The following is an 8727-nucleotide window of genomic DNA, read 5'->3' as shown; positions in this document are numbered from 1 at the left end:
ATCCACATTTAAAACAAGTGTAGGATCAATTAGAAATCTCTTTCTTATAAAATTCCCAGCTATCAGGAATGAACTAATGGAAATTCTCAAACTTGGATATCAAAACTTTTGTGCTCATTTGTGGTGTGTGAATAATTTTTATTTGCATTCATTTGTTTTTGTTATAAATTTTTTGCCAACATAAACTCAAAAATTTTCATTTTGTTCTGATTTGTTTGCCATATCTTTTTTGTTTACGAGAGATAAATGGAAAAGTGAAAACTCAAGTTTTGATTTCAGGAAAAAGTATACATGAAAAATTAAAATGCACAAATGTAAAGAGAGATAATTCCAAAAAGCGTCAGTAACTTCAAAGGATTGTAACCACTTTCTATTTTTTATATATCAGGTTTAGCAATGTTGGAAAAAGGGGGAGACGGGGGAGTTTTTAGCTAAGTGTTGACTCCCAATCCATAAGTCATTTCTTAAAAAAAAATAGCCCATCCGCATGATTGACCGATAAATCACTTTACAGTCATCTATGATTGTTAGGTTACTTTTTTGTAAATCGGCAAAATAATGGCTTGTTTGGCTCGGGTAAATATCCCAACGCAGCCAAACTTAAGAATTTAATGAGGTTTGTATCCATAGGTCATCTGCAGCTTTAACATGTTTCAATCATGCATATCCACATTTAAAACATGTGTTGGATCGATTAAAAATCTCTTTCTTAGAAAACTGCAACCTCTCAGGGTTGAATTAGTGGAATTTTCCAAACTTGGATATCAAAACTTTTGTGTTCTTTTGTGGTGTGTGAATAAATTATCTTTGTTTATATTTGTTCTTGTTTTAAATTTTTTTCTTAAATAAACTCTAAAATTTTCATTTTGTTGTGATCTGTTTGCCTTATCTTTTTTTTTTATGAGAGATAAAGGGAAAAGTCAAAACTCAAGTTTTGTTTTAAGGAAAAGTATACATCTAAAATGGAAATACACAAATTTAGAGAGAGATAATTCCAAAAATTTTCTATAACTTTTAGGGATTGTAAACTATTTCTCGTTATTATATATCAGGTTTTACAATCATTGGTAAAAGGGGGAGGCGGGGAATTTTTAGCTGAGTGTTGACTCCATATCCATACGTAGCTTCTAATAAAAATATAGCCCGTTACACATGATTGACCGATAAATCACTTTACAATCATCCATGATTGTTAGGTCAGCTTTTTTGTAAATGGGCAAAATAATGGTTTGCGTGGCTCGGGTAAATATCCCACCGCACCCAAACTTGAGAATTTAATGAGGTTTGGATCCATTGGTCATCTGCATCTTTAACATGTTTCAAACATGCATATCCACATTTAAAACATTTGTTGGATCAATTAGAAATCTCTTTATTATAAAATTCCAACCTATGAGGGTTGAACTAGTGGAATTTCCCAAACTTGGATATCAAAACTTTTGTGTACATTTAGTGGTGTGTGAATAAATTTTCTTTGCTTACATTTGTTGTTGTTCTAAATATTTTTCATACATAAACTCCAAAATTTTCATTTTGTTGTGATATGTTTGCCTGATCTTTTTGTTTATGAGAGATAAAGGGAAAAGTGAAAACTCAGGCTTTTATTGAAGGAAAAAGTATACATCTAAAATGGAAATGTACAAATGTAGAGCGAGATAATTCCAAAAAGTTTTTGTAACTTTTATGAATTGTAAACTCTTTATTGTTTTTATATATCTAGTTTTGCAATCGTTGGTAAAAGGGGGAGGCGGGGGAATTTTTAGCTGAGTGTTGACCCTCAATCCATAAGTCATTTCTTACAAAAATATAGCTCGTTACGCATGATTGACCAATAAATCACTTTACAGTCATATATGGTTGTTAGGTCAGTTTTTTTGTAAATGGAAACAATAATGGCTTGTTTGGTTCGGGTAAATATGCGACCACACCCACCCTAGGTCATCTGCATCTTTAACATGTTTCAAGCATGCATTTCCACATTTAAAACATTTTTAGGATCAATTAGAAATCTCTTTCTTATAAAATTCCAAGCTATCAGGGTTGAACTAGTGGAATTTCCCAACCTTGGATTTCAAGACTTTTGTGTTCATTTGTGATGTGTGAACAAATTTTCTTTGCATACAGTTGTTGTTGTTCTAATTATTTTGCATACATAAACTCTAAAATTTTGATTTTGTTGTGATTTGTTTGCTCTATCTTTTTGGTTTACAAGAGATAAAGGGAAAAGTGAAAACTCAATTTTTGATTTAAGGAAAAAGTATACGTCTAAAATGGAAATGCACAAATGTAGAGAGAGATAATTCCAAAAAGTGTCTGTAACTTTAAGAGATAGTAAACTCTTTCTAGTTTTTATCTTTCAAGTTTTGTGATCGTCAGGAAAAGGGGGAGGCAGGGGAATTTTTAGCTGAGTGTTGACTCCCAATCTATATGTCATTTCTCAAAAAAATATAACCCTTTATGCATTATTGATCGATAAATCACTTTACAATCATCTATGATTGTTAGGTCAGCTTTTTAGTAAATGGGCAAAATAATGGCTTGTTGGGCTCGAGTAAATATGCCACCACATCCAAACTTGAGAATTTAATGAGGTTTGGATCCATAGGTCATCTGCTTCTTTAACATTTTTCAAACATGCATATCCACATTTAAAACATCTGTAGGATCAATTAGAAATCTCTTTCTTATAAAATTCTAAGCTATCAGGGTTGAACTAGTGAAATTTCCCAAACTTAGATATCAAAACTTTTATTGTTCATTTGTGGTGTGTGATTAAATTTTCTTTGCTCACATTTGTTGTTGTTCTAAATTTTTTGCATACATAAACTATAAAATTTTCTTTTTGTTGTGATATGCTTGCCTTATCTTTTTTGTTTACGAATGATAAAGACAAAAGTGAAAACTAAAGTTTTGATTTAAGGAAAAAGTATACATCTAAAATGGAAATGCACAAATGTAGAGAGAGATAATTCCAAAAAGTGTCTATAACTTCGAGGGATTGTAAACTCTTTGTAGTTTTTAGATATCGGGTTTTGCAATCGTGGGGAAAAGGGGGAGGCGGGGGGTTTTTTCGTTGAGTGTTGACTCACAATCCATAAGTCTTTTCTTACAAAAATATAGCCCGTTACGCATGATTGACCGATAAATCACTTTACAATCTATGAATTTTAGGTAGGCTATTTTGTAAATGGATAAAATAATAGCTTGTTTGGCTCGAGTAAATATGCCACCACACCCAAACTTGAGACCTTAATGAGGTTAGGATCCTTAGATCATCTGCATCTTTAATATGTTACAAGTATGCATATCCACATTTAAAACATGTGTATGATCAATTAGAAATCTCTTTCTTTTAAAATTCCAAGCTATCCGGGTTGAGCTCGTGGAATTTCCCAAACTTGGACATGAAAACTTATGTGGTCAATTGTGGTGTGTGAAAAAATTTTCTTTGCTGACAATTGTTGTTGTTCTAAATATTTTGTATACATAAACTCTAAAATTTTCATTTTGTTGTGATCTGTTTGCCTTATTTTTTTGTTTTCATGAGATAATGGGAAAAGTGAAAAATAAAGTTTTCATTTATGGAAAACGTATACATCTAATATGGAAATGCCCAAATGGAGAGAGAGATAATTCCAAAAAGTGTCTGTTACTTTTAGGGATTGTAAACTCTTTCTTGTTTTTATATATCAGATTTTGCAATCGTCGATAAAATGGGGAGGAGGGGGAATTTTTAATTGAGTGTTGTCTCCCAATCCATAAGTCATTTCTAACAAAACTATAGCCCATTCCACATGACTGACCTATAAATCGCTTTACAATCATCTACGATTGTTAGGTAAGCTTTTTTGTAAATGGGCAAAATGGGCAAAATAATGGCTTGGGTGGCTCGGGTAAATATCCCACCGCACCCAAACTTGGGAATTTGATGAGGTTTGGATCCATAGGTCATCTACATCTGTAACATGCTTGAAGCATGCATATCCACACTTAAAACATTTGTAGGATCAATTAGAAATCTCTTTCTTATAAAATTCCTAGCAATTAGGGTTGAACTAGTGGAATTTCCCAAACTTGGATATCAAAACTTTTGTGTTCATTTTTTGGTGTGTGAAATTTTCTTTGCTTACATTTGTTGTTCTAAATTTTTTGCATACTTAAACTCTAAAATTTTCATTTCGTTGTGATTTGTTTGCCTTATCCTTTTTTGTTTACGAGAGATAAAGGGGAAAGTGAAAACTCTAGTTTTGACTGAAGGAAATAGTATACATCTAAAATAGAAATGCACAAATGTAGAGAGGGATAATTCCAAAAGTGTCTATAACTTTTAGGGATTGTAAAATCTTTCTAGTTTTTATATATCGAGTTTTGCAATCGTCAGGAAAAGGGGGAGGTGGGGGAATTTTTAGCTGAGAGTTGACTCCCAATCCATAACTCATTTCTTACAAAAATATAACCTATTACACATGATTGACCGATAAATCAGTTTACATTCATCTATGATTGTTAGGTCAACTTTTCTGTTAATGGGCAAAATAATGGCTTGTTTGGCTCAGGTAAATATCCACCGCACCCAAACTTGAGAATTTAATGAGGTTTGGATCCATAGGTCATCTGCATCTTTAACAAGTTTCATGCATGCATATCCACGTTAAAAACATGTGTCGGATCAATTAGAATCTATTTCTTATAAAATTCCAAGCAATCAGGGTTGAACTAGTGGAATTTCCCAAACTTGGATATCAAAACTTTTGTGTTCATCTGTGGTGTATGAATAAATTTTCTTTCTTACACTTGTTGTTGTCTAAATTTTTTGCATACATAAACTCTAAAATTTTCATTTTGTTGTGATCTGTTTGCCTTATCTTTTTTGTTTACAAGAGATAAAGGGCAAAGTGAAAACTTAAGTTATGATTTAAGGAAAAAATATACATCTAAAATGGAAATTCACAAATGAAGAGTGAGAAAATTTCAAAAACTGTACGTAACTTTTAGGGATTGTAACTTCTTTCTAGTTTTTATATATCAGGTTTTGCAATCGTCGGGAAAAGGGGGAGTTGGGAAATTTTTAGCTGAGTGTTGACTCCCAATCCATAAGTTATTTCTTACAAAAATATAGCCCATTACGCAAGATTGATTGATAAATCACTTTACAATCATCTATGATTGTTAGGTCAGCTTTTTTGTAAATGGAAAAAATAATGGCCTGTTTGGCTTTGGTAAATGTGCCACCGCACCCAAACTTGAGAATTTAATGAGGTTTGGATCCATAGGTCATTTGCATCTTTAACATGTTTCAAGCATGCATATCCACATTTAAAACATGTGTAGGATTAATTAGAAATCTCTTTCTTATAAAATTCCAAACTATCAGGGTTGAACTAGTGGAATTTCCCAAACTTGGATATCAAAACTTTTGTGTTCATTTGTGGTGTGTAAATAAATTTTCTTTGCTGACATTTGTTGTTGTTCTAAATATTTTGCATTAATAAACTCTAAAGTTTTCATTTTGTTCTGATTTGATTGCCTTATCTTTTTTGTGTGCGAGAGATAAAGGGAAAAGTGAAAACTCAAGTTTTGATTTAAGGAAAAAGTATACTTCTAAAATCGAAATGCACAAATGTAGAGGGGGGTAATTCCAAAAAGTATCTGTAACTTTTAGGCATTGTAAACTCTTTCTAGTTTTTATATATCAGGTTTTGCATTCGTCGGGAAAAGGGGGAGGCGGGGGAATTTTAATTTGAGTGTTGAGTCCCAATCCATAAGTCATTTATTACAAAAATATCATCTGTTACGCATGATTGACCAATAAATCACTTTAAAACTATCTATGATTGTTAGGTTGGCTTCTTTATAAATGGGCAAAATAATGGCTTGAATGGCTCGGGGAAATATCTCACCGCACCCAAACTTGAGAATTTAATGTGGTTTGGATCCATAGGTCATCTGCATCTTTAACATGTTTCGAGCATACATATCCACATATAAAACATGTGTAGGATCAATTAGAAATCTCCTTTTTATAAAATTCCAAGCTATCAGGGTTGAACTAGTGGAATTTCCCAAACTCGGATATCGAAACTTTTGTTTTTATTTGTGGTGTGTAACTAAATTTTCTTTGCTTACATTTGTTGTTGTTCTAAATTTTTTGCATACATAAACTCTAAAATTTTCATTTTTTTGTGATACGTTTGCCTTATCTTTTTTGTTTACGAGAGATAAAGGGAAAAGTGAATACTGAAGTTTAGATTTAAGGAAAAAGTATACATCTAAAATGGAAATGCACAAATGTAGAGAGTGATACTTCCAAAAAGTGTCTGTAACTTTTAGGGATTCTAAACTCTTTCTAGTTTTTATATATTAGGTTTTGCAATCGTTGGGGAAAGGGGGAGGCAGGGGAATTTTTAGCTGAAGTTATGGAAAAGTGAAATAGCTCATTGACATCAATAACTTGTTGTAATTAGAGTACATGAACCTTTTTTTATAGTAGAGGAGGATGTAGAGTCCTTATACCACTTATCATTCAATCCTAATTACATTACAACTCTAACTCTTCAATTTAAGGAAGTCTAATATATGTAAGTCTATCTAAACAACTAGAAGACTAACTTGAGTAGAACTAGGAGTCCTTCTTGATCTTCCAACTGATGTGATAAGGATGTCAGCTCATGGTAATCATTGTGGGTCCTACTTCATATGGGCTTGGGCCCATCTTATAATACTCTTATATATGTGGGTCTTCCTAGGTCATGTGGGCTCTGGTCCAGTCTTCCAACACAATCCATTAGTCATTTCTTACAAAAATATCGCCCGTTATGCATGATTGACCGTTAAGTCACTTTACAATCATCTATGATTGTTAGGTTAATTTTTTTGTAAATGGGAAAAATAATGGCTTGGTTGGCTCGGGTAAATATCCCACCGCACCCAAACTTCAAAATTTAATGGGGTTTGGATACATAGGACATCTGCATCTTTAACATGTTTCAAGCAAGCATATCCACATTTAAAACATGTGTAAGATCAATTAAAAATCGCTTTCTTACAAAATTCCAAGCTATCAGGGTTGAACTAGTGGAATTTCCCAAACTCTGATATAAAAAATTTTGTGTTCATTTGTGGTGTGTGAATAAATTTTCTTTCCTTACATTTTTTGTTGTTCTAATTTTTTTGCAAACAAAAACTCTAAAACTTTCATTTTGTTGTGATCTGTTTGCCTTATCTTTTTTGTTTACGAGAGATAAAAGGAAAAGTTAAAACTCAAATTTTGATTTAAAGAAAAAGTATACATCTAAAATGGAAATGCACAAATGTAGAGAGAGATAAATCCAAAAAGTTTTTTAAACTTTTAGGGATTGTAAACTATTTCTAGTTTTTATATATCAGGTTTTGCAATCGTCGGGAAGAGGGGGAGGCGGGGGAATTTTTAGCTGAGTGTTGACTCCCAATCCATAAGTCATTTCTTACCAAAATATAGCCCATTAAACATGATTGACCGATAAATCACTTTACAATCATCTATGATTGTTAGGTCAGCTTTTTTGTAAATGGGCAAAATAATGGCTTATTTGGCTTGGGTAAATATCCGATAACACCCAAACTTGAGAATTTAATCAGGTTTGATCCATAGGTCATCTGCATCTTTAACATGTTTCAAGCATGCATATCCACATTTAAAATATGTGTAGGATCAATTAGAAATCTCTTTCTTTTAAAAGTCCAACCTAACAGGGTTGAACTAGTGGAATTTCCAAAAATTGGATATCAAAACTTTCGTGTTCATTTGAGGTGTGTGAATAAAGTTTATTTGCTTACAATTGTTGTTGTTCTAAATTTTTTGCATACATAAACTCTAAAATTTTCATTTTGTTGTGATATGTTAGCCTTATCATTTTTGTTTACGCGAGATAAAGGGAAAAATTAAAACTCTAGTTTTGATTTCAGGAAAAAGTATATATCTAAAATGGAAATGCACAAATTTAGAGAGATACAAATCCAAAAAGTGACTGTAACTTTTAGGGATTGTAAACTCTTCCTAGATATTATATACGAGGTTTTGCAATCGTCGGGAAAAGGGGGAGGTGGAGGAATTTTTAGCTGAGTGTTGACTCCCAATACATATGTCATTTCTTAAAAAAATATAGGCCGTTATGCATGATTGACCAATAAATCACTTTTCAATCATTGATGATTGTTAGGTAAGCTTTTTTGTAAATGGGGAAACTAATGGCTTGATTGGCTCGGGTAAATATCCCACCGCACCTAAACTTGAGAATTTAATGAGGTTTGGATCCATAGGTCATCTGCATCTTTAAGATGTTTCAAGAATGCATATCCACATTTAAAACATGTGTAAGATCAATCAGAAATCTCTTTCTTATAAGATTCAAACCTATCAGGGTTGAACTAGTGGAATTTCCCAAACTTGGATATCAAAACTTTTGTGTTCATTTGTGGTGTGTGAATAAATTTTCTTTGCATACAATTTCTGTTGTTCTAAATTTTTTGCATACATAAACTCTAAAATTTTCATTTTTTTGTGATCTGTTTGCTTTATCTTTTATAATTACGAGAGATAAAGGGAAAAGTGACAACTCAACTTTTGTTTTAAGGAAAAAGTATACATCTAAAATTGAAATGCACAAATCTAGAGAGAGATAAATCAAAAAAGTGTCTGTAACTTTTAGGGATTGTAAATCCTTTCTAGTTTTTATATATCAGGTTTTG

Source organism: Aristolochia californica, unplaced genomic scaffold (genome assembly GCF_029961685.1).
Source record: "Aristolochia californica isolate CCGP_79_NKW_82.1479 unplaced genomic scaffold, dmAriCali1.0.hap1 SCAF_7, whole genome shotgun sequence".
Classification (NCBI taxonomy): domain Eukaryota; kingdom Viridiplantae; phylum Streptophyta; class Magnoliopsida; order Piperales; family Aristolochiaceae; genus Aristolochia; species Aristolochia californica.
This window is presented reverse-complemented; position numbering follows the sequence as displayed.